The sequence below is a fragment of the Convolutriloba macropyga genome, chromosome 7 (genome assembly GCF_964194025.1).
Source record: "Convolutriloba macropyga chromosome 7, txConMacr16.3, whole genome shotgun sequence".
Taxonomy (NCBI): Eukaryota; Metazoa; Xenacoelomorpha; order Acoela; family Convolutidae; genus Convolutriloba; species Convolutriloba macropyga.
The window spans coordinates 71,554,424-71,561,415 of NC_134474.1; positions in this window are offsets into that span (position 1 = coordinate 71,554,424).

Sequence of the window (6,992 nt, forward strand, 5' to 3'; positions counted from 1 at the left end):
AGTTGTTACCATCTATCATTAGGCTAAAACTATGCCCCTTGTTTGGATTGAATGTGTTCAAAAGATGCTAATTGTTAGCTTCAAAACCGTTTTGCAAACGCAGAAGCCGCACCACCTAGCATCAATTTTTCAAAAAACTCTAAATGGTCTCTGTTAGTGAGTAATTCCAGTTGGGTTCCACAAGTTTTCAGGAACGTTTATCTGACAAGATTTGGTGCCAAAAAATTGTGACGTTTTTGCAGTTTAAACCAATTGTTTGAAGCAAAGGGTGCAAAAAGTTTTGAACACGACTGCAAGCTTCAATGTGTCTACGAATAAGTATAGATCATAATAGTCTCCCGAACTGAAGCAAAACAATTTCCAAAACCTTTTTTGATTTTCCTTATTCAGATTGAGTTGTGGACGGTACGTTGTATTCAGCTGACAATGATTTTATCCAATTGTTCATAGGTGGAAGTTTCGATTCTTTAAATTGGTCAAAAGAGTTTATGTAGGAGTACGGATAACATCCTTTGCCCTGTAACAGCTTAATATCACTATATTGATATTTTTCAATTTGCTTATTTGATTCGACCAATTTTCCTAGCCAAGTAATCATAAATCTCAAGTAGTCCAAAAATCGCAGATGCTCATAAACTTGAATGGGCCCGTTTGTTTGGTCTATATGTTCTTCAATGAAAAGTTTTAGCCTTTGTCTCATCGGTCTTTGGTATAATTGTAAACTTCTTTCTGGGTTGGGTGGCACTTGTGTTATGAAATGCAAAGGTGGTGTAAATTGTAATGACTCAAATTATGGGCAAGAACAAGTGTAAAATTTTGAGTTTTCCTGTTGACCTTGCAAACATCATGATCCCAGCCCAGAAATTTCCCAATGAATTGACAGTGATCAAGAACTTTAATATCGTTATCATCGAAATCTCTTTCACAAATCAAACAGCTTTTTGCGTTTGATTTTTGTTAGTTTATTGAAATAGTTCCGAATAAAAGCTGCTGTTTTCTGTAGTAAATGTTACGAGCCAGTTTTTCCAATTGTTTTACAAAAACTACCATACAGTGATGTCTCTCTTGCAGTTTGTGTCTGTACCGACCTGGTTTATTGTGTTCTGCTGGAGCGAAGCAATACCCGCTCGGAACACGCTTTGAACTTTTTACTGTATATATTGAAGGTCATAGTACAGTAAAATTGGTGAAAACATTGTTGCTCTATGCTTTTTGATGGTCAATTGCTTCTTGGTAGGCATGGCAATGAACGCAGCATCGTATTCTTGATGTTTTTTCAATAATGTTGAGCTGCCACAAAGGTGAAAGCAGTTCCTACAAACAGCAGAAGAGTAATCAACTTTTATACCTCTTATGTTTGGTATCCGTTTTTCTAGATTTTTTTATCAGAACATAGTGATATCGCTGACCGTCAGAAAGCAGAAGTACATCGAAAACCAGATCGTATCTTTTCATGGATACTCTAAGAGGTAACAGCTGTTTTTTATGATATCGAAAAACGTTCCCGTTTACATGTTCAGACGTCTCAAGTGAGTCAATGGTAGCCATCGGCATCTCGTACTCACCTTGAGCTTGGTGAGCAGTCGTGTTTGTAATGTTGTACAGAGCTGGGCTTGTGATCGTGCGACAGGAGGTTGATTCTAGTACGGGGCCGTACTTCATGTGGTATGCTTCAGTGTAGCTGTAGAGGGAACAGTTCGAGTCGTTTATATTGCGGATGTTGAGCAGATAACAGCTGTTAAACAGTTCTGATGGTAGCGCTAGATATGACGAGCTACTGATAGGATTGAACTTAACAGTTTTTAGTTCCAAGTTGTTTATTTTCTCTATAACCCATCCACTTCCATTCGATGAAAAGCAGTTCAAGAAACAAATCATTTGCTGAGCAATCGTGAAAAATTAATCTTTGGATAAACCATCATAGTAAACAGTTTACATATCAGTTTACGCAAAAATTGTTGTGTGTTCATCATCTTCATCAACTCGTGGCTTCAAGAGCTTCAACTCTGCTGTATATTGAACTTTTCTCCGACTTCTTATGCCAATTGAACTTATCTCCGGCAATTGAACTGACAATATCTCCGGATTCACTGAAGTTGAGTATTTCAGCAGGAGATTTTCCAATGTTGGCTTGATATTGTAAACTTCAACATCGCCGTTGAAGGCTGATTGTAGAGGTTTTCACAAACTGTCCGTTTGTTTTGGAGGTTTCCTCTCTAACATCCGAGCTCATGATGGTCCAGCTTGTTTCAGTTTGTTTTGTTGTATCTGTAGCCCATACCGATAGTCAATGCCTGTTTTTCATGTGTTGGACGAACTTTTCCCTGCGCAAGAAGCAATGACTACAGCATATGCTTACACTCTCGACGTTGTTCCCTCTGCGGCGGCTGGGGCAGTGACCAGTGATTCCGAGTAGGGTTTAATTTTTGAAATTGCATTGATTGCAAATTAGAGTCGGGCACTCCGGGTCTACTCTATGAAATAGATTTAAATAATTTCTCAGATTTCTTTTGTCGGAGAGTTCTCGATTGCAATGGGAACAAGGTAAAGTCAGTTTGGCAGTGTTTTTGGTTTCTGTTTTCCACTCAAGAAAAAAAGAAAGAACAACTAGTTTCTGAGCAATTCATTGTTTTTGTGTGGTTATTATCCATTTCTTATTACAATTTTCCCTGCAGCTCTGTTGTTAAATTTTTTGTGCAGGATTTTGCTAGCGGAATAAGTGACCAAGAGTTGAGATTCTATTTTTAATTCAAGTTTCTCATAATTTTATTGGTTTCTCTAAAACTAAAAAGTTATATTCGTCCTAGATACTTGGTTATTGTTTCACCTAAGCAAGCTTTCATAACTATCTTAGTGAAAACACACCATAAAAAACTTTTTCCGAATATGTTCGTAGGAGATTTCAGTTGTTTATATTTGAATGGTGTTTTCACAGCATAACATAAGCTTTGACATTCTGTTTTTGCGTTAAGGCAATGATTACTCAATTTATACTCACTGAAACATTTATGTATGGTTTTAACTATAATAACTTAGTACAATACTTAACCTTAACAAGTCAAAACAAAAAAAGTGAACATTTAATACATTTCAGATGTCCTCATCATCAGAAGGGTGTCAATCCCGCTGGAGTACAACAGGTGTTGTTGTTTTTCAAAGTCGGACAGATGCAACATTACAGACTTCAGTGGGCCAAGACAATGGGAATTCGAACGGTAGTGGGCAGGGCGATCAGATGGAGAGGCTTGCTTCCCAAATTGTCTTGCCGCTTCCATTGAATTCCAATGATGGCAGACTGCGATGCTAGTGGACGTACTTCAAATGCAGAATGCCGGTGCCCCAAGATGCCTCCGATGTGGTAGATCGGGTCATCCTGCTTCGACTTGTGGCCGATACTGACTATCTGTGGTTTGTTTCTAACCATTCGTTTAATTTACTAACCAAGAATTTCCTTATACCAAATAATATACTTTAAGCTTGTCTTTTATATAAAACATCTATTTTTTTAGAAACATTTCAGCTCAAATCACCTAATATGCTTTTGGAACTCTGACTATGGCTGAAATCATTGATCAGTTTGTTGTTCAATACCTTAAATCTAATAAACTACAAGTCCCAAAATTGTTAGAGTAGTAGAGGAACTAAAAAAAATCAATTGAATTTGCTTTTATATTCATGCATATATTAATTTTATACAGCACACAGACACGCAAACGATTTTAATCCATGGTTTTGATTAGAGTTTTTGTTTTTGCCTGTAACATCTTTGTCTAATAGAACTCTATCAGTTCGCCTCAAGTTTTTTTTTGTGAGAGCATATGTAAATGGTGGTTTTTCTTCTGATGAGTGGTTACTGACGCTGCATGGTAATATCAATTATACTCTGCTCATTACTGTCGGCAATGGTTGCATAATTTGGTAAACGTTTGAATTAAGAAGTTTTTCTACATTTTTTGAAAAGAGAAGTTGACGTAGGACTAACTAGGTCCATAGTTCCTTGAGAGTCTTCAATTGAAATTTTATCATAGAAACTTGCTTTGTTTGTTGTTATCATGAAAAAAAACCGTTAAACATTCCATTTCATGAGGGGATTTCGAAGTTTAATGTCGAGAGTAGAAGGGTCTGAAAAAAATCTCTTTCAAGTCCAGTAATTAGGTCAGCGGGTGCAAGATTTCCAAATGATGATCTGGTTTCTGATAGAAAGAGAAGCAAGTGATAGTAGACGTATTTGGGGGCGTTATCTTACTGATGTCGACCCACTGATCTGTGGTTGAAAAAGCCAGACTGTTGGATAATCATAACCGAGAAAACCATTTAACTCTAAAGTAGCAAGCAGATTTTTGAATTTGAACAAAGTTTGCACTGGTAAATTGCACAATACTCGCTTACTAACCTTTAGCTAAAAGAGTAGACAACTACTGGATGCGATGTCTAGTGAACGCTTTCGAAATAGGATTGTATGTTTGTGTGTGTGTTTGTGTGTGTGTGTGTGTGTCTGTGCGTGCTTAGGGAGTGTCTACGTGTGTTGATTATTTTATGAGTTTGTCTAAGATATTATGTGTAGTACGTATTGAGTTTATGAAAGAAAATGATTTCTAAAGAAAATTAAACTTCTAAATTTACAGAACAGAATTAAGTTGTATTCTTTGAGCTATGACATCAGCAGTTGAAAAAGATTGTACGTATTCTGAATATTCCTTGTCGATTTCTAAGAGCAAAAAAAAGCAAACTGTTAGAGCCTACGTAAAGACCAATGATAATACCAATAAATACGTGTTGTTGACATTGAACAAGCGCAATGATATTGGTGATATGAGTTTTAGTCAACGAATATCATTGTATTTATCAGAATTCAAAAATTTTAGCAGCAAAATTGTAAAAATAAAGCGATTGTTGTCAAAAAACCTCCAGAAATCTTTAGTTTCATCCGAAATTCAGAGAGCCAGATGTGGAGCTAAAAGCAAGTACTACAAGAAGACTGAAAAAGAGAAATGTTCATTCAAATGAAGAGGAAGGAAAATTGTCAACCACTGAAGATTGTAATTTGAACTGATATCGTGATACAGAAACCATTAATTACGTTTCATTTGCCACCACATGGTTGTAACTATGTGTAAACAGTCTCCAGACTTTTTCAAAAAATTCAAAAACTCTTTCAAGTTTTACATTTGCTGTACATTACCCGAATTGGTTTTCTCTACAACAAACGACGAATTCAGTTATGGATTCGCAAAACACGAAACAGAAGACACATGCAAATATATTATTGAATTCAACACCGGCTGCCCTTTTGATTTTCATATCTTGATTGAAATTGAAAAACTTTCTAACGAACAACGAAAGTCAATAACGTCAGAACTCTTCAATCTACCATGTCCGTTCACAGGCATCAAGGAACTCATTTTAAGTTTGAAAGATTATGTTGCTGTTGGACACATAATGGAAAAATTGATTTCAGCGGTTTTATAAAATATGTATCACAAGCTGGAAACAGCAGGTCCACGTTCAAAAAAAAATTAGCACACGGTTGTGTTCAACCAAACTAGAAACGGATTCAACAAACTCAAACGAACCTATTACCGTTTGCTAATATCAATCGTATAACAAATGTTCTTTATTGTTCTCGACATGGTGTAGTTTTATGTAGATTTTTAGACATAACGCAAAGTGGTCATGGTGAACTTGATTTCAATATTGATGGTTGCAAATTCAAATTTTCAAAGGATAGTAGTGTTCACTTGAAATAAACTCTTCCCCTAATCTTTTAACTCCTGTAACTTTGAAAAACATGAAGGTACTTGCAAAAAATAAATTAACAAATGTGTTTACTAAGTCGCATTGAACCATTGTCATTCATAAAATCCAATGTTGGAGCTTTAGAACTGAAAAAAAATGAGCTTTATAAATACAATAGAGACCACAATGAACAGCGTCAATGAGTTGAATATGTTGTGATTTGAATGCTTCAATAATTTGTGAAAAGATTTGACACAATCGTTCAAAAACTGCTTGATAGTTTTAGAGAGGGTATCCCAGAGGGTCGGCAAAATGTATTTTGATTCTTCGTCTGCATAGTAGGAGCCAATGAATTCCTGGATCTGACTATTGGGATGGGTCAACAATAACAAAAATCTCTGGTTTGAGTTGAGTAAATTTGTCAGCTGCAAACACGCCCATAAATTTATGCTTGAGAAGGTGACATTTTTGTGCTAAGGTAAAACTTTCAAAACTATCCGTGTCCTTGGTAAGTTATCATGGCATTTGTTCGGTGTGAAGTGATATTGAACGTTGAGTTGCGCCCACTTAAAGAAAGAGTTTCTACCTTGTCAGCTATTGCTCGGGAGAATGTGAGGTCGACTGACATTGAACAGTTTGTGAGTTCTGGATGAATGAAATCAAGAGAAGTTTTCTGAGTAGATGTAAGATCAAGAGCCATAGTAAACTGATTATCACAATTTCTATGAGAAATACCATGTCCTGTGCCCTTCTGTAGAAAAAGCAAGGCTTCAATTGTGTTGGAGTAGTTTCGATTGCTTTGTGTTGATGAAAGAGGAGTGCCTACAATAGGTAAACCGTTACGATACCTAGTGACTTAGTACAAATTGAAGACTCGGTAATGAAAGGGATTTGTCCGGTTTGTACCTTGGCTAGATTGATTATTTTTTATTGCAATTATCATCCGACGTACTGGTTCCGTCTTCTGGGTGTCTTCCTAAAATACATCTTCTGGGCGGTAACTTTGAATACCTGTCGTAGCCACAAACGTTCCAGGTACAACTTCTGTGAAACCATAAAAAGCAGGTGTCCTCATTAGCTGTTCTTCAAGTGCTCCCAGAACAATATCTTTATTTTCATTTTTCTAACGCAAAAAATGGCTTGTACTATTTTCACTTAATAATTTTTAGCGACTGCTTACGCTATGGCTACAAACTCATTCGAGCTTCTTCGGAATTGTAGAGTTCCACCACTCAGAAGAAGTTTATCACATGCCA